Below are 20,373 nucleotides of genomic sequence, written 5' to 3'. Positions count from 1 at the left end.
CTTGCTGTCAGGTACACCACCAACCATACTTAACGTGAGTAGCTCCAGAGCGACAGGGCGGACATGCGCGGATATGTGTCGTTTGCCTCCACTGACCCGCCTCACGCTCACTCCGTCCGCCCTCGCGTTCCATGGCCCATGCCCCGTGGCACGGTGTCAGACCGGGTCGTTGTCTCCATTGCCCGTCCATGTTATTCCACACCCGCTTTAAAGGGACCAGTGGACCACCTCGTCACTCCTCTTCCTCCTCCGTGTCCATGGTCATCGTGGCGAGGGCAACCCGGCCAGCTGAGCGTTAGTCACAGCTCTTGCCTGCCTAGCATGCAGCTCTAATTCAATCCGACGCCAAGTCGTGGCAGGTAGTAGTAGCTAGGAAGGAGGGAAGGGAAGGCCAGGCCATGGCGCTTGAAGCTGTGGTGTTCCCGAAGGAGCACCTCGCGTGCACGGTCAAGGCGCGCTCGGCGTCGCTGGGCTGCGGCTTCCACACTGAGGAGCTCGAGGACAAGGGCGGCGTGGTTCTGCAAGGAGAGGCCGCCGATGCGCTGCCGCCGCCCGGTGCCGGTGCGGGCACCACGTGGGAGTGGGACGCGGTGCTCTGCCCGTGCTCCACTGCACCAGGTGGTGCCGTGGAGGAGTGCTGGGACCTGCAGCACCAGCTCTCCGTGTCCCCGCCGCCGCCGGTGCCCTCCGCCGTCGCAGCTTCGTCGTCCGCGCGCGGCAAGGCTGCCGCGGCGTCGGCGGCGGCGCGGAGACGACGGCGACGCCCGAAGGCGGTGAAGAACACGGAGGAGATGGAGAGCCAGCGGCGCAACCACATTGCCGTGGAGCGCAACCGGCGGCGGCAGATGAACGAGTACCTCTCCGTGCTCCGCTCCGCCATGCCGCCCTCCTACACGCAGCGGGTACGTACATGCGTACAACAATCTCCTCCACGTCTCTCCAGCTGTGCAATGAGCGTATCGTACCGCCGCTCCCCGGAAGTATCGTCCTACCTGCAAGAGCTTTGCAGGTCATGTCACCATGCCATGCATGTGCACGAACGGCCGCTGTCCCCCCAACTTTTACTGTAACGGATGTCAAATCTTGCTGCCCCCTGGCCTGGCCATCCGCTGCTGCCTTGGCCCTCGCCGCGCCATGCCGCTTTGGTTGCGTATGTCACGGAATCTCTAGCGATCGTGTACTGCCTGCACGTGCAGGCATCAAAAGCCGCACCATCTTGAGCGCCGAGCTCTTGGTCGCGACCGAATGGCATGTTCCGTTTTGCAACGTACGGAGCGTTAACATGGTGTACGGCGGGTGCAGGGTGACCAGGCGTCGATCGTGGCTGGTGCCATCAACTTCGTCAAGGAGCTGGAGCAGCTGCTGCAGTCGCTGGAGGCGCACAAGCGGCGCCAGGGGGTGCACCGAGCCACCGGCGGCGGCGGCGCCGTTCGCCGGCTTCTTCACGTTCCCTAAGTACTCCACCGCCGCGATGGGTGTCGTTGGCTCTAGTGACAGTGCTGGCTCCGGCGGTGATCAGAGTGGCGGCGGCTGCGCGGGAGCGGGAGCGCGGCGGGGCGTGGCCGACATCGAGGTGGCCCTGGCGGAGAGCCACGCCAACTTGAAGGTGCTCGCGCCGTGGCGGCCGCGGCAGCTGCTGAGGATGGTGGTGGCGCTGCAGTGCTTTGGCCTCACCGTGCTCCACCTCAACGTGACCACCACCGCCGATCACCTGGCCTTCTACTCTCTCAGCCTCAAGGTAACAAACTACCGGCACTGCATGCGCAGGCGCGCGGGTATTCGATCGACTCCAGCTGAGCTCAGCAGTAACACGTACATTTTCTCCTCGTTCCTTGCTGCTGCAGATGGAGGATGAGTGTCGGCTGTCGTCGGTCGACGACATCGCCGCCGCGGTGAACGAGATACTCAGCAAGATCTCAGACGAGTGCGCCGCCAGTCACTTATTAGCTGCTTAGCTGGAGCACTACGTATATCTTAGCAAGTGTCATGTATGATTGTAACATCAATTTGATCCTAGTACATGGATGGCAACAAGTGGCAATTCGCGCCACTGTCAGTCAGTACTACCACTCCATATGTTTGCGTGCAAGTAAACATGTATCGATTGGACCAGCTTACGTATGTAGTCTTTTGCAGCGCAGTACTGTACGTATTTGTGTGTATCCAGAATTCAGATTCACATCTCACATCAGCGCCAATTATTAGCACCGATCGATCGAGATGCCTGCGTGTGCACACGGGTGACCTGTTCGACTGTTCGAGGTCGTCGATGAACTGGTGGACCAGCGCTTTTCCTGACGAGTTTTGCTTCAGAAAACTGCTTTCTCTGACCAGTCAGCACGCATTAACCAGATAAGAATTAGCATGGATTATCCAGCTCCTATCGTATTCAAGGTGATAGAAATAGAATTAGCCGGCTGCAATGCAATCATCTCATGTTACCATCGTCGCAAGTGGCAACGATCTTGCGTGTGTTCTGATGGCTCCAGGCATCGAGTTTACACATGAAGAACGTCGTTGACAGCATGACACACTGACACGTCTCGTTCATTGCTCTCGAGTGCAAGTGGGTTGGGTGAATGAACCTGCATGTGTAGAGCCTTCGCTTACATCATTCTGCTGGCACTGATCGGGGCAAAAACTTGTAGATCGGATCAGAATCCTTTTCTCAGCCGCAAGGTGGCTTTTGTTGGACGTGAATGATTAGGGCATAGGGTCTTTGCTGATTGGGTGTTACACTGTTACGAGCATCAGTTCGGAATCATCGCGTTGTGCCATGAAGTATGAACAGCCATGTTTGTATACTATATGGACATGAGAGGTGAAAACGACCTAATTAAAAGGGTTGAAATTCTACTATATATATGTACCAACAAAGTTTATATAGATTCAGTTACGAAATGGCTAAAAACCATCACGAAAGCGTGGTCCATGCAATGTGTGATGACATTATAGGTTATTTTCTCCCCCTTCTTGTTGGGGCAATGAATCCGTGTAAAGATTGGAGGTAAAAACAAACGAGCAAATGGACCAAGGGTACTGTGGTTACTGCTGTGACTACTGAAAAGAATGTTACTAGGACGTGCATGCCTACGAGCTGGTGCACCTGGCACTAAAGTCTTTCGTGCATGCATATGCCAGCCTTTGTGTGTTTGCTGTCGATGCTACAGGTCGTAGCTTTGCTTCACGTCCTACCCTCCCCCCTGTTCCTTCGATTTGTAGCCTGACACTTGCTGGACAAACAAAACCGGGACCACATATGCAGATTCAGTGCAACTGTGGAACTATATACATGTCGCCCTTGAATTTTTCTTTCAGTGGATTTCCTTTTGGGGTTTAGAGTGACAAATAAAACTGCATGGCTATTCTTGAAATGTTACGAGCCTGATCATATTCTATTGCTCTCTGTTAAGACTTCAGAGTGATGACTGATGACTAATGACAAGCATAGACATCATGCAGCTGTAGCATGACAACTGAGAACTCGACTACCAACGCAAACCAACCCGCAAAAGGTCATCTAACAGGCCCCCCACAGATTATGAAATTAGGCTTTTCCAGGACCACTCAATCAAGGCACATTCTGCTGCTTCTAAAATCAGACAACAAGATGCGTCGCCTTCGGAGGAAAATTTGAAAATTTCGTTCGTAAAGCGACCCCCCCCCCCCCCCCCCCCCCCCCCCCCCTAACTAAGGCTGCCTAATTGTGGAGAAATACTCCAACTTGCCTTATAAAGTCCTGCTACATATTCCCAGTGGGGCAAGGAATCATTCGCTCGCACGAATTCTAGGCCCTGGTGCTAACTATATGGATCAGCAGCCTGAAGAAAGTCGCAGAGGAAGACAAGGTCTGTACCTCTGGATCTTGTCCTGAACTGGCTACGCCATTATACATGCCCTGGTCTAGAGGCAGGCTACAAGGAGGAATCACATGCGGATGTACACCCAAATTGTGGGATTAACTGAAGTACTGAACTACTAATACTTGTAATATACGTAACATCACAGATTAGATTAGACAGCCAGATTAGAGCATTTAGGATGTCTGAAAGGAATCGTTAATCTTCAGTGGTCCATTGAGCTTCTAATCGAGGAACATGCCAATGGCGCTACCATCAGAAGGATTCCCCGCATCAGATCGACGGAGGGGCTGCAGAGACCGTATAGAAAATTTGGATAGGGACGGCGGAGTGGCAAACGTGTCTCCGCGGACAAGTTTCGCTGTTAGATACGTATGCCTCAATAATTGAGCTTATAAGAAGTTAAGTATCAGAAAACGTAGGCTCAGCTCCTGATAACCAAACGAAGATGAAAATTCAACCACTATGGCATACATGGAGATATCTCCATGTACACAAAGTAGAATAGCAACTAATGTTTTCAGACATAAGATTCAGGTGATCTAAACTTTTCTGAAACGAGGCAATGATCCGTTGAATATATGTGTGCACGGACCTTGATGATTACACGCTAATTTGGGAACGGACTAAATCCTAGTGGTGGCATGGTTGTTTCTTTTTTCCAAAATCAAGCAGCCTGCATAGCAATAAAAAAAAAACTGAGGCCGGGAAACACATTTAGTTCAGAAAGGCACGCCAGACATCCGTTAGCCGTATGCAGACACAGATAAGCACAATTCAGACAATACGTTTTACCTACCACCCGATACCCCTCTTGCCTCTTTGGATCATCCAGCTACAAAACATGCAGTATTATTTTGCTCAGCAGTCTATCAGCCTAGCGTGCCATCACCTGTCTGTACTATCTGGATGGTGCATATGCATCGAGCGACAGGCAGGCCGAACAGGTCACCTGCTGCTGCTGCTGTTCCGCTGCGCGCGGCATCAAAGACTTGTCAGGGGGATCCCCTACCTTCCCCGGTGATAAGCTACCCTGCTGGCCCCTTCAGTCGATTCCTGTGCTAGTGCGGTGCACTGCACTGCTGCGTCGCCCCATCTTATGAAAATCATTGCAGAAATTAAGAAACGACAATGCAATAGGGAGGGACTGGCTGGAAAAAGGCTGGAGACCGAAGGCAGCAGTTGGCACTTGTTCATGGTACACCGGCAACAGTTTTAGTCTTTTAGGGGCATGGACCATTCAGGACTTCAGGTTGAGGCCATGCCTGCTCTGCGTGCCTCCTGCAAAGCGTTGTTGTTGTGTCTTGTCAGCAACGGCTCTGACGCGGCTTCCACCGACCGCACTACCCTGCTGGAGGCAGCGTCCGCGGCAGCGCTATGCCTTCTCCAAGGCCCAAGAGGCGAGTTCGGTCCAATTCCAAGGTGTTCGGATCCATGTGGCATCCATAGTCTAGTATAAGTATGGAGATGGATAGAAGCACTCGTCGTAACCGTATACTTCTTCTTCTTCTTTACCAAGCATAGTATCTTAGTTCCTGCTTACAATTGGTATCAGACTAGGGTGTCGATCTGGACTCCACTCCTCCGCCGCCGCACGAGCACTTGACCAGGCTCCGCCGCGCCCACGGTGCTATGGATCCCAACCTGAAGCTAGTCCTCGACGTGCTCAACCGCCGTTTCGACGAGCAAGATGAGAAGTGGGAGCGCCGCTTCTCCGACCAGGACTGCGACCGCGCCGCTCGGGATGCGGCCCTCGACACCCGCATCACCTCCCTGGAGTCCGTCTGCTCCGATCTGGAGTCCCTTCGTCTCGCCCACACCAACGACGATCACGACAGTCGAGTCACGGTGCTGGAGGTGGCGGCTACGGATCACGGTACCTGGAGGCCGACGGTGGAGGCGCTGGTGGACGACCTTCGGCTCGAGGTGAAGCGCATCTCCACCAACTGGGACCAGCAACTGGCCGACTCATCTTCTCGGCAGCTCGAGTTTCAGCCCTCCCTTCGTCGGCGTCGGCGTAGCCTGCTGCCGGGTCTCACGCCGACGGCCCCATCGGGCACTGCACTGCATCGAATACACGTGGTACTGGCTCTGGGGTCGTCACGACCTAGAACCATATCCCGGCCAACGGTACGACGTCTGCACCCCACTTTCCAATTTCATCTGGTGTTTGTGTTTCGGTGTCAGATCATCCGTCGCCGGTCATCGTTCCTCCTCGTCCTCCGATTTGGCCAATTTCATCCAATTTTCACCCGCCCTATCCTCTTCCCACTCCCAATTTTCCTCCTCCACCAACAGGCCCACATAATTTTCCCCCTCCGCCCACAGCTTCATCCACTGCTCCAATCAATTTTTCCCTTCCAGCTTCAGCGCCCCCTAATTTTTCCATTCCAGCATCCGCTCCGCCCAATTTTCATCAGCCGTACCCTTCTCCATCGCTTTATCCTCAGTTTTCTCAAATCCACATGAGTCCTACCAATTTCTCCTCACCTCATCCAGCTTCACCAAATTTTGCTCCTCCACCTTCTATGTCTTAGATCATCGCCCCTCCTTCGTCTGCTCCACCTGTTTTTCATCCTCCCTACACTCTTCCGCCCAATTTTTCTCCCCACAAACCTCCTGATTACCACCACAACCCCTCTGCCTCTGGTCGTCTCCCTAAGCTGTCTTTTCCAAAATTCAACGGTGATAATCCTCGACTGTGGCGTCGTCGCTGTGAGAAGTATTTCACCATGTACGGTGTCGAGGAATCCTTGTGGATCAGTGTGTCCGAGCATTATCTGGAAGGTCCTGCTGCTCGTTGGTTTTAGTCCATCGAATCCCAACTTCACAATTCTTCTTGGTCCACATTTTGTCAGTTGTTGCACGATCGCTTTGATCGTGACCAACATGAGCTCTTGATTCGCCGGCTGTTTTCCATCCGACAGCAGACTAATGTCTCTGACTATGTTAAACGCTTCACTGAGTTGGTCGATCAGCTGTCTGCATATTCCAATTCCACCAACCTAGTGTATTATACTATGTGTTTCATTGATGGGCTCTTTCCTGACATTAAAGCTATCGTGTTGGTTCAACGTCCAAAAAAACCTCGATACTGCTTGTGTTCTGGCATTACTACAGGAAGAAGCTGGGGCTTTCGGTACCCTCAAGCATGGCCGTGCTGGTGATTGGCATTCTGCTTCCAAGTTTCAGCTGCCCCCAAGACGACCTTGCCATTGCCGTTGCCGCCAAGGGCCGAGAAGCCAGCTATTAAACCGGGCATTGCCGCTTCTGCTCCGGCTACTTCTTCTTACAACACCGATCCCAAGCTCCAGGTAGTCAAGGCTTATCGTCGTGCACTGGGCCTTTGTTACAAGTGTGGTGCCAAGTGGAGTATGGATCACACATGCTCGCCTGAGGTGCTGCTGGCAGTAGAGGCCTTATGGGATTCCTTTGATGCTTCTGAAGATTGTCACTCCGTATCTACTGAAGAACCCATGGCAGAACAGTTGTGTTGTGTGGCAATATCAAAGGCAGCTGCTATGGGTTCTAGTGCTTCTCGTACTATCAGGTTTTCTAGGATAGTGGCTGGCATCCCTACTTTGATACTTGTCGATTCGGGTAGTTCAGCTTCCTTTGTCATTGAGTCTTTAGCCTCTAAGCTGTCCACAGCTCAGTTAATTCCGCAGCAGACTAAGGTGCAAATTGCTGGCGGAGGTTTCCTTAAGAGTTCAGGAGTTCTAAGTCAAGTGCCATGGACCATTGACCAGTGCACATTTACATCTGATTTCAAGATTCTTCCACTATCAGCTTTCGATGCTATTGTAGGCATGGATTGGTTATCTGCCTTCAGTCCCATGCAAGTCCACTGGCTCCAAAAATGGTTGCTTATTCCTTATCATGGCAACTCAGTGTTGCTGCAAGGCATCGATGAGGAGCCTCCATCCCCGTTACTGCTGCAACTCTACAACCTGTCCAATTCGTCCAGTGAAGTATCTTCTCAGCAGTCGTTGCCAGAAGAAATCCAAGCCTTGATTGATGCATTCCCTGATTTGTTACCCCACCTGTGGAGTTGCCACCTTCTAGGGCCTACAATCGTTCTATCCCTCTGCTGCCCGGGGCAAGTCTGGTATTCATTCAGCCATACCGTTATCCACCGGGTCTAAAGGATGAGATCGAGCGCTAAGTCAATGACATGTTGTCCCAAGGAATTATTTAGCCAAGCACTAGTGCATTTCCTCACCAGTGCTCCTCGTCAAGAAAAAAGATGGATCATACCAGTTTTGCATCGATTTCCGCCATCTTAATGCTCTTACAGCTAAGTCCAAATTCCCTGTTCCAGTCTTTGATGAGCTTATGGACGAGCTCGCTCAGGCCAGTTGGTTTACTAATTTAGACCTCCGTGCTGGGTTTCATCAAATATTGCTTGAAGCCGGTGAAGAGCACAAGACTGCCTTCCAAACCCATCTGGGTTAGTATGAGTTCAGGGTGATGGCGTTTGGCTTCACCGGTGCTCCAGGAACATTTCAGGGTGCCATGAATGCCACTTTGGCTCTAGGGCTCTATCGCTTTGTGATTGTCTTTTTCGATGATATACTGATATATAGTCGTACTTTTGAAGAGCATGTGCAACATGTTGTGGTGGTATTCCAGTGGCTTGCAGCCGACCAATGGAAACTCAAACTCTCCAAGTGTAAGTTTGCTCAACGTTCAGTTTCATATTTGGGCCATGTAATTAGTAGTGCTGGTTTGGCAACAGACCTGCCCAAAGTACAGGTGATTCAGGACTGGCCAACACCAACCACAGTTCGTGCTCTTCGTGGATTTCTTGGACTTGCCGGGTACTACAGGAAATTTGTTTGCCATTTCGGTGTCATTGCCAAGCCCCTTAATGACTTGCTGAAGAAAGATAATCTATTTGTCTGGACTTCTATCCATGATTCATCTTTCAGCTCGCTAAAGGTTGCTCTGTCATTAGCTCCGGTTTTGGCTCTCACAGATTTCTCCATTCCATTTGAGGTGGAGACTGATGCCTCTGGCTATGGAATTGGTGTTGTGCTGCAACAACGCGGACACCCCTTAGCTTATATCAGTAAAGCTTTGGGGCCTCGCAATCAGGGTCTCTCCACCTATGAGAAGGAGTACTTGGTAATTCTTATGGCGGTGGACACTTGGCGCCATTATCTATTGCAATCAGAATTTGTGATCCACATGGACCAGCAAAGCCTTGTGCATCTCAATGAGTTGTGGCTCCACACACCTTGGCAGCAAAAGGTATTCACCTGCTTGTTGGGCCTCCGCTATCGCATCATCTACCGCCACGGTGAAGATAATAATGTCGCTGATGCCTTGTCCCGCCGGCCTCCTACTGAAAATCTATTGGCAGTGTCATCTCCTGTACATGATTGGAAATCGTCATTGCAGGACTGGTACCAGCAAGATTATGAGGCCTCTGCTCTGTTAACTCAACTTTCGTTGGACCCTGCAGCTAAGCCTCCATTCAGCTTGCGCCAGGGGCTTATAATGTACAAGGACAGAGTATGGTTGGGTTCGTATACTGATCTTCAGACCCGTGTGCTTTCAGCTCTTCATGACAGTGCCGTCAGAGGGCATTCAGGTGCACCTACCACACTGGCCAGAATCCGCCAACTGTTCTATTGGCCTGGTATGAGTGCTGCCATACTTAAATATGTGCAGTCTTGCTCTGTTTGTGCTCACGCAAAACCGGATCACAACAGTTATCCCGATCTCCTACAACTATTATCGGTACCAAAATCTTCTTGGGAAGTAATCTCCATGGATTTCATCGAAGGGTTGCCTCTCTCGGGATCTGCCAATGTTATCATGGTGGTAGTGGACAAATTTTCCAGGTTTGCACACTTTGTGGCTTTGCACCATCCGATTTCTGCTGCCTCTATTGCTCATGCATTTCTGGATCATATTTACAAGTTGCATGGTTTGCCATTGGCTATCATTTCTGATCGCGATCGGCTGTTCACTAGCAAGTTCTGGCAGCTACTTTTCAAGTTGGTAGGGACTGACCTCCACATGAGCTCTGCCTACCATCCACAGACGGACGGGCAGACAGAGCGTGTTAATCAGTGTATGGAGACGTATCTTCGATGCTTCGTTCATGCCTGCCCTCGCCAATGGTCACAGTGGCTCTCCCTCGCCGAATATTGGTATAATACAACTACTCACTCGGCTCTGGGACGCTCACCCTTTGAGGTGCTGTATGGATGTCAACCAAGGCATTTGGGGTTGGACATCTCATCTGCTGCTCCTGTCCCTGATCTCCAGCAGTGGCTCTCTGATTGGGACCTGATGCAACGCCTTGTCCGCCAACACCTAGAGCGTGCTCAACTTCGCATGAAGAAACAGGCAGATAAGCATCGTTGAGAGCGCACTTTCAATGTGGGTGATTGTGTATTCTTGAAGCTCCAGCCGTATGTGTAGTCGTCAGTGGCGACTCGATCGAACAACAAGTTGTCATTCAAGTTCTTTAGGCCCTTCCACATTCTGATGTGTATTGGTGCTGTGGCCTATCTCCTGGACCTTCCAGCAACAGCGATAGTGCACCCCGTCTTTCATGTGTCGCTGCTCAAGAGCTCTCCAGGTTCGTAGACTGTCAGTTCTTCTTTGCCATCTGAGCTTGTTGCATTTCAGGTTCCTGAACGTTTCTTGCAATGGCGCTGGACACCTGGTGATCACCCTGTTCACCAAGTTCTTGTCAAATGGTCGCATATGCCGGCTTCGCTATCCACTTGGGAGGCTGTCGAGGAGCTTCGTCGCCAATTTCCACGGGCTTCGGCGTGGGGACATGCCGGTTCACAAAGAAGAGGGGAATGTCAGCAACGGCTCTAACGCGGCTTCCACTGACCGCGATGACCCTGCTGGAGGCAGCGTCCGCGGCAGTGCTCTGCCTTCTCCAAGGCCCAAGAGGCAAGTTCGGGCCAATTCCAAGGTGTTCGGGCCCATGTAGCATCCATAGTCAAGTATAAGTATGGAGATGAATAGAGAGAGGACACGAAAGCTGTAAAACCTTATTACAATTCTGTTATACAAGCACTCATCCAGCATGTTCGTTTGGCTGTGGCTTGTCGTAAACGATCGTAAATTTTTAGTCGGAACAGTATTTTTCTCTCACACAAACTAGCCAGCAGTACTTCTTCACGAACCAACAACGATACGAACTAGCCAACCGAACAGGCCGATCATTACCGTATACTTCTTCTTCTTTATCAAGCATAGTACCTTAGTTCCTGCTTACATGTCTGTCTCTGTGTGTGTGAGAGGGAGAGGGAGAGGGAGAGAGATGACAACGTGGTCACGTTCTGAGTTCGTGGATCGTCAGGCTCTTGCAACAGTAGACTACGAGAAAGTGAGAGCAAATTCAGATCGTAAAGAGACGAGCAACTGTTGTTCATTGAAGCGGCCGGACGGATGGGAATAGTTGGATGGCGCGGATGTGCAGCACTGATGGACACGTCATGCCAGTGGAACTGCAGGAAGCCGCCGTGACCGCCGTTCATTTTTCTGAAGGCTCCTGGACACTTGAACAGTGTCAGCGTGTGTGGGCATCCAGTATTCTGTCTGTGTTAATCCAGAGGCTAGGACGGGCAGTGAGCCAGTGACTGAACTGAATGACATGTAAAATCATTAGAGAGAGAAAAAGAAATGAAGAAAATTTAGGTTAGCCAAAGATATTTGTTGGGGACCTAATACAAGGGTATCCCAGGAGGTGGAACCAATAACCACCGAACGTTAAAAACTTCTGAACGCATAAGGGTGCTGTTTCGTCCATTGTTCGAATGACAGGAGTTTGACTCCGCCTCGCCCGACGCCTTTGAGGATAGCTCTGCCTCGCCCGAGGGCTCAGGACTAGTCTCCGTCTCGCCCGACGCCTTTTTGGCGGGTTCGGTCTCGCCCGAGGGCTGAGGGATAGATTCCGCCTCGCCTGACCCCGGAGGGGCAGGGTCGGTCTCGCCCAAGAGATGGGGATTGGTCTCCGTTTCACCCGACGGCAAGGAACGAGCCTCGCCCTGCTCGATATCTAATACTGGTTTTATCTTGCCTGACAACTTCTCCCCACTCCCTCAAGATGATGGGTATAGGGCAAGACGAGACGTTCGGGTCAACCATGACTCCAAGGACCATACCCAGCGCCCTGGCAGGAAAAGTGCTGCCAGGGAACGACGAGACAGGTGCTTTAGACCCTTCCGGGCGCCACAGAGCCCGAAAGGTATTACAGGTGCGAACTCCTCGCCCTGTAGAGTTGTAGGCGCCGCTTTCAGCCCTAGGACACGGAACCCGACGAAGATATACGACAACCGTTATGCTCCAGAAAAGGATTTGCTATATCCACGAACGACGGATATTCCGTCACCACGCCATGGACCCGAGGGAGCGGCGCCCGCTTCCCGACCCCTCAGGTCCACCAAGTCAGAAGGCCTTGACCACGGCGTTACTCCAGACCCCGACCCCTCGTCCCTCCGACGAAGACTCACAGGAACCAGAAGGCGTGCGGAGCAAGGCTGGGAAAGGCTAATAAGTCAAAACCACTGTACTACAGCCCATACCCTGCGCAGGGCAGCATTCTGTAATCAACCTGACATTCTACAGAGACATCGACAGTATTGTAGGCGCTTATCTTCCTTCGTACTCATCAGAATGAAGAACCAGGCCAGGTAGACGTGAGCCACAAGACTAAGTAGAGTACGCATCCTAAAGCCCTCACCCTTGTAAAAGCCAGCCCCTTCCTCTATAAAAGGGGATGCGCTTCCTCCATCAAGGGGAGGGACTTTTGACCGAACAATACAAGACACATACGCACAGTCAAGCTGCTACCAAGCTCTTGACCTCCTTTCAACCCTTCCATCAGAGACTTGGGACCAGTCCCTCTCTCGATCGTTTGTACCCCCTACTACAACCGTTCACGGTGCTAATAACACGAGCAGCAACCAACTGGACGTAGGGACATTCGGCCCGAACCAGTATAAATCTTGTGTCCTTTAGCGCACCATCCGAGCCTAACGCGCATTACTATAAATTTACTTGCCGGTGTTCGTACGAAACACCGACAGTTGGCGCGCCAGGTAGGGGCCTTGCGCGTTCCAAATAAGTCCTCAGATGGCCACCCACGTAATCAGCTGGGCCCCGGGCGCACACGTGCGTTTCGGCGACCTAGATTTCATCATCACACTAGGAGGAGAGCTGGCGCTGACTCACACAGCCACCCCGTCTCTCCCTTCCATCGACCTCAGCCGTCTTAGGCTTGAGGGCCCGCCGGGCAACTCCCTTGGACCCTAGTCATCAAGGGAGGCCATGCACAACGTCCCTCTGTGTCCGGAAGGTCCCGTACGGAGCGCCCCGACAGCGTTTCCGTTCGGTCTCCGCAACGCTGCGGCGACCGTTGGCCACCTTTTGGCACTACGTGTGGTTCAGTCACCCACGGACATCGAGTTCATGGGGGCGATCGAGCATGATACGGAGACCCTCTACGGGCTCCTCAACGAGGAGCCAGGATCGTTCTCCAGCTCAAATTCCAGTAGGGGGAGCCACCACCCTTCCTGGGAATGCTTCATGACGCAGACCCCCGAGGGTCACGTCGAAAGTATCTCCGGGGAAGAGGTCACCCCTACAAACAACCCTGACGGTAGATCCGGGGAAGAGACGATAGCCCCATCTCGCCTAAGGATGGAGCAGCTGTGGGCCCGTCAGCAAGAGATCGATGAGGCCGGGCAAGGGCTTGTCCGGGAGTACACGGACATCAATCACGAGATTGAACGCCGCAAAGATGGGGGCGCGCGCGCCACGGCCCGCACCGTACACCAAAGGATCCTCACCGACGATGGGACCCTTCCTCACTTTGCCCGAGCCAGCCAGAACATCGCCGCAGCAACCGCCTTGGTGCATGGCCTTCCGGAGGCCGTGACGTCTGAAGATCGTCGGGCCCACAGGGAGATTCGCACGTTGCTTGAGCGTGCGGCGGCGCAGCAGGCGGAAAGTTCGTTGTCTCGACGACACGAACCCAACACCAGCCAGCGCATGCCCTTAGTGCGTCCCACCAGGGACGCGTCCGTTCACCAAACACCACCAGCCGGCAGGCAGCCCTCCACCGTCCCAGTACATCAACGCCTCGGCCATGGCCGCGACGTACGCAACATCATCGACGCTCAGAAACGTGCCCATGGCGACGATGGAGAAGCAGCACGCCGCGGCTACCATCCCCGACATGGCGGACGCTATGACAGCAACGAGGACCGAAGCCCGAGCCCCGGCCTGCCAGGTCCTCAGGCCTTCGATCGGCACATCCTCAACGCCGTGTTCCCCCTAAGGTATCGACCGCCTACCAACATCCCTAAATATTCTGGCGAAACAAATCCCGGGCTTTGGCTCGAAGACTATCGGCTTGCATGTCAGGCCAGTGGTGCGAGTAATGACGATTTCATTATTCGCAATCTCCCGCTGTTCTTGGCCGATTCGGCGCAAGCATGGCTGGAGCACCTACCATCCAATGTCATTCAGAGTTGGGTGGATCTGACGGAGATCTTCGTAGGGCAACTTCCAGGGCACGTACAAACGCCCTGGAAACCCATGGGACCTCAAGAACTGCCGCCAGAAGGCCGATGAAACCCTTCGCGGGTACATTCGGCGCTTCTCTCGGCAGTGCAACGAGCTCCCTAACGTCGCCGACGCCGACGTGATAGGAGCCTTCCTATCCAGGACAACCTGCGAATCCCTGGTCCACAAGCTAGGACGCAGGGGCCCACGGACTACCAAGGAACTCCTGGACATCACCACCAGTCACGCCTACTGGAGAGGAGGCGGTCGGAGCCATCTTCGATCGCTCCGATGGAAAGACGGGGCGGGACGAGGACGCCGGCGAAGGCGCCTCCAACCATCCCGCCAAAAGGAAAAATAAGAAGCAACGGCGCGACAACTCACTCGTGGCCGCTACCGACCGCAAAGGTGGCCGGAAGCCCACGGAGGGCACTCCGAACCACTTCGAGAAAATGCTCGAGGGGCCAAGCCCAAACCATGCCTTCCCGGCCAAGCATCTATACAAGGATTGCGGCCTCATGCGCAAATACTTGTCCGGGGGCCTTAACAAAGGGGAACAGGGGAAGGAACATGTTCCCGCCATAGACGACGTAGAAGAGAAGGACGATGCCTTCCCAATGCCGACCGGCGCCCTCATGATCTTCAGAGGATCAACGGCCTACGACTCCAAGCGCCGTCAGAAGGTCGCGCGCCGCGAGGTCTACACAGCCGGACCGGCCACGCCTGCCTTCCTCCGGTGGTCGGAATCCGCCATAACCTTTGACCGGACCGACCATCCGGAAGCCGTCCCACACCCAGGAAGGTACCCACTTATCGTCGATCCAATCATCGGTCCAAAGCGGCTCACGAAAGTACTGATGGACAGAGGCAGCGGCCTCAACATCATGTATGCAAAGACGCTCGACGAGATGGGCATCGATCGAACGAACCTCCGTCCCATCCGAGCGCCTTTCCATGGCGTCGTGTCTGGTAGGCAAGCTATGCCACTGGGGCAGATCGATCTGCCCGTCACTTTCGGGGATCGGTCCAATTACCGGACCGAGACCCTCACCTTCGACGTAGTGGGGTTCCTAGGGACTTTCCACGCCATCCTGGGACAACCATGCTACGCGAAGTTCATGGCCGTCCCCAATTATATGTACCTCAAGTTGAAGATGCCGAGCCCCCGTGGGGTCATCACCATCGGCACCTCCTTCCAGCGCGCTTACGAGTGCGAAGTCGAATGCTACGGACACGCATCCACAGTTATCGCCTCCGAAGAGCTCGCCACCCTCAGGGAAGAGGTCGTTGAAGAGGCACCCGATGCAAAGAAATCAACCGGGACGTTCGAATCGGCAGAAGGCTCCAGGGAGGTCCCCTTGGACCCCAGCAGTTCCGAAGGCAAAAAAGTCTGTATCGGGACCGCGCTCTCCTCCGAATAGGAAAGCGCGCTCGTCGACTTCCTCCGCGAGAACAAAGACATCTTTGCGTGGAAACCCTCGGATATGCCAGGCATCCCAAGGGAGGTCGCCGAGCATACCTTAAAAATTCACCCGGGCTCCAAGCCGGTGAAGCAACGCCTGCGCTGCTTCGATGAGGAGAAACGCAGGGCCATCGGCGAGGAGATAGCCAAACTGTTGGCCGCAGGATTCATTAAGGAAGTATACCACCTAGAGTGGTTAGCAAATCCCGTTCTTGTGCGAAAGAAGAGCGTGAAATGGAGAATGTGTGTCGATTACATAGGCCTCAATAAAGCTTGTCCAAAGGATCCGTTTCCTTTGCCACGAATAGACCAAATAGTCGATTCCACCTCAGGGTGTGAAACCCTTTGCTTTCTTGACGCATACTCCGGCTACCACCAAATCATGATGAAAGAGTCCGACCAGCTCACGACATCTTTTATCACCCCCTTCGGATCGTTTTGCTACGTTTCAATACCATTCGGTCTGAACAACGTACCAGCGTTGTATGCTCAATTGCTTCGGAGACCTCATTAGACGGACCGTTGAGGCCTATGTCGATGACATCGTAGTCAAATCCAAGCGAACTAACCATCTTGTTGCCGACCTTGAACAAACCTTTGCGAAACTCCGGGCAAACGGCATCAAACTCAATCCCAAAAAATGTGTTTTCGGGGTCCCGAGGGGCATGCTACTCGGCTTCATCGTCTCCGAGCGTGGCATCGAAGCCAACCCAGAGAAAATATCAGCCATCACAAGGATGGGCCCGATCCAAAACATAAAGGGGGTTCAGCGGATCACAGGGTGCCTTGCCGCCCTCAGCCGATTCATTTCGCGCCTCGGCGAACGAGGACTCCCCCTTTATCGACTCCTGAAGAAATCTGACCACTTCGAGTGGACAGCCGAGGCTCAGGAAGCGCTTGACACGGTTAAACGATTTTTAACTAAACCTCCTATCCTAGTGCCTCCATGCAACGGAGAATCCCTCCTACTGTATATATCGGCCACCACCCAAGTGGTTAGCTCTGCCTTAGTAGTAGAGCGAGAGGAAGAGGGGCATGCCTTCAAGGTGCAGCGCCCTGTATATTTCATCAGCGAGGTGTTATCCGACTCCAAAACCCGCTACTCCCAAATCCAGAAACTCCTCTACACCGTCCTCATCACCAAAAGGAAGCTACGCCACTACTTCGAGTCACACCCCGTGACAGTAGTGACATCGTTCCCCCTCGGTGAGGTTATCCATAGCCATGACGCTACGGGAAGAACCGCAAAGTGGGCACTCGAGCTGATGGATCAGGGCATTTCTTATGCCCCCTGAACAGCGATCAAATCTCAGGTACTGGCTGACTTCATCGTGGAGTGGACTGAGGTCCAGATGCCACCAGCAGTCATCGATCAAGAGCACTGGACAATGTACTTCGACGGATCGCTGATGAAGAAGGGCGCCGGAGTAGGACTAGTTTTTGTATCTCCCCTCGGGGTCCACATGAGGTACATGGTTCGGCTCCATTTCCCCTCATCAAACAATACTGCAGAATACGAAGCGCTCGTCAATGGCCTACGAATCGCCATCGAGCTAGGCATCCGACGCCTCGACGTCAGGGGCGACTCTCAGCTGGTCGTCAACCAGGTCATGAAAGAGTCATGCTGCCACGACGCCAAGATGGAGGCATACTATCAAGAAGTCCGATGGCTGGAGGACAAATTCGATGGTCTCGAACTCAATCACATCCCAAGGCGCCTCAACGAAGCAGCCGACACACTTGCAAAAGCAGCGTTCGGCCAAGAGCCAGTCCCAACAGGCGTCTTTGCCAGTGATCAACACAAACCCTCGGTACGCTACGCAGGGTCGGAACGAGCAGATGATGGCCCATCTAGTCCGACCCCAGGGGCCGATCCGCCAACTGCTCCGCCCGACCCCGAGGTCATGGAGCTTGAAGAGGACCCAACAGTGGAGTCCGACCCTCCCGATGACTGGAGAACGCTTTACCTCGATTACCTCCTCCATGACATACTACTGGCAGACAAGACGGAAGCCCGATGGCTCGCACGACGCGCCAAGTCCTTCGTTCTTATAGAGGGTGAACTCTACAAACGGAGTCACATCAGGATTCTGCAACTCTGTATCCCTGACAAATAGGGAAAACTCCTGCTGGGCGACATACACAGTGGAGTCTGTGGTCATCATTCCGCATCGAGAACCTTGGTTGGGAATGCATTCCGACAAGGTTTCTACTGGCCCACCGCAGTAGCCGATGCTGAGCAAATTGTACGCACCTGCGAAGGGTGCCAGTACTACGCTCGGCAAACACACCTCCCGGCCCAGGCTCTCCAGATGATCCCCATCACGTGGCCCTTCGTGGTCTGGAGGCTCGACCTGGTTGGGCCACTCAAAAAGGCGTCCAGGGGCTTCACCCACCTGCTTGTCACCATAGACAAGTTTACAAAATGGATTGAGGCTCGACCAATATCCATGATCAAATCCGAGCAAGCGGTGCTGTTCTTCCTCGACATCACCCATCGCTTTGGAGTACTAAACTCCATCATCACAAACAATGGTACGCAGTTCACCGATAGGAAATTCGTTCGATTATGTGATGAACAACACATCTGAATCAATTGGGCAGCCGTCGCACACCCCCGGACGAATGGGCAGGTCGAGCGTGCAAACGGCATGCTCCTTCAAGGCCTCAAACCCAGAATTTTCAACCGGTTGAACAAGTTTGGCGTGCGCTGGCTCGCTGAGCTCCCGGCCGTGCTCTGGAGCCTAAGGACAACTCCTAGCCAGGCCACCGGCTACACACCTTTCTTCATGGTCTACGGTTCCGAGGCCGTTCTTCCAACGGACCTTGACTATGGAGCGTCAAGAATCAGAGCATACGACGAATAGGGGGCCGAGGCATCCCACCAAGACGCCATGGACTAGCTAGAAGAAGCCCACGACGTCGCCCTCCTCCGTTCGGCTAAGTACCAGCAGGCGTTGCGACGGTACCACAGCCGACGGGTGCGGGGTCGAGCCTTCAACGTCGGAGACCTTGTCCTCCGTCTTGTGTAGAGCAACAAGGACCGCCACAAACTCTCCCCGCCCTGGGAAGGGCCCTACGTCGTCGCGGAAGTACTTCGCCCAGGCGCCTATCGGTTGAAAACCATCAACGGCGAGGTCTTCACCAACGCCTGGAACATTGAGCAGCTACGTCGTTTTTATCCCTAAAATAAGCATACACTCTTCCTTATCAGTTTTTATCATAACAAAACCCCGATCCTTAGTGACTTCCGACCCCTGCAAATCGCGAGGGGTCAGACCTCACTCAGGGGCTGGCATGTGATCATAACATGTGACATATGTAATACAAGTATTACACTTGCAAAAACCTCCTGTGTTATATTTACAAACATTCTCTAAGTTGTCCATTCGTCTCATAAACGAGTCCTAAGGGCTAAGATTTTGGGAACCAATTCTAAATACAACTGGTAGGACTGCAGGACACCCACGCCCCAGCGGCTGCAACCTCTTTGCTCACCAGCTCAATCAGAATTAGTTCGCCCACGTTCTTAGTTTCTTATGACTTAGACCGTGAGAAGGGTCGGAAAGCACTAAAATCATTTCTACAAAAAGGAGAAAGATAAAAAATTGCTTGCCATAAGCAAAAGATGTAAATTTGTTCATTTTTTGCACAAATTCGTCACTTACAAAGTGATTTCATTACAAAAAGGAACAATATACTTGTAAATTCAGAGGACTGTTTACTCGAGGGCTTCCCCACAAAGTTATTCAATTACAGTCTCTGCTTAGCTCTACTACAAGTACTGCTGCGGTCACCGCGCCACGCTCTCCATCAGCGACGCCCGGGGCGTGTACATGGGCCAGCTCATCTACTGCGGTCGCCACGCCACGCTCTCCATCGGCGATGCCCGAGGCGTGTACACGGGCCAGCTCGTCTACTACGGTCGCCACGCCACGCTCTCCATCGGCGACGCCCGGGGCGTGTACACGGGCCAGCTCGTCTACTGCGCTCGCTGCACCACGCTCTCCATCGACGACGCCCGGGGCATGTACATGGGCCAGCTCGTCTACTGCAGTCGCCGTGCCACGCTCTCCATCGGCGACGCCCGGGGCATGTACACAGGCCAGCTCGTCTACTGCGGTCGCCGTGCCACGCTCTCCATCGGCGATGCCCGGGGCGTGTACACGGGCCAGCTCGTCTACTGTGATCACCGCACCATGCTCTCCATCGGCGATATCCCGATATCCCACCGCTTCATAGGATCCTCAAAGGCACCATCATCTGCAACGCCTCCGTCGGGGACTACGCCATCGTCGTCAGCCGTAACCCCAACAACGACGCCTCCACCAGGGCATCCGGGGACTACACCATCATCACCAGCCACAACCCTGACAACGACGTAAGGGCAGGAAACGCCTCCCGCCAAAGGAGGAGCACAGCGGACGATGGCACAGTCGACGACGTACGGCGCCCACCGGCGCCTCTTCTCCTTCGGCAGCAGCAACTCCTTGGCAAGGGCAGCATGCA

The 20,373-nt window shown here is 53.5% G+C and overlaps 1 pseudogene; it reads left to right on the top strand.

The window, feature by feature from the left end:
* Positions 1-246: 246 nt before the first annotated feature.
* Positions 247-2,112, top strand: LOC136464545 (transcription factor bHLH94-like; annotated as a pseudogene).
* Positions 2,113-20,373: the final 18,261 nt, after the last annotated feature.

Source organism: Miscanthus floridulus, chromosome 7 (assembly GCF_019320115.1).
Source record: "Miscanthus floridulus cultivar M001 chromosome 7, ASM1932011v1, whole genome shotgun sequence".
NCBI lineage: Eukaryota > Viridiplantae > Streptophyta > Magnoliopsida > Poales > Poaceae > Miscanthus > Miscanthus floridulus.
This window is presented reverse-complemented; position numbering and strand designations above follow the sequence as displayed.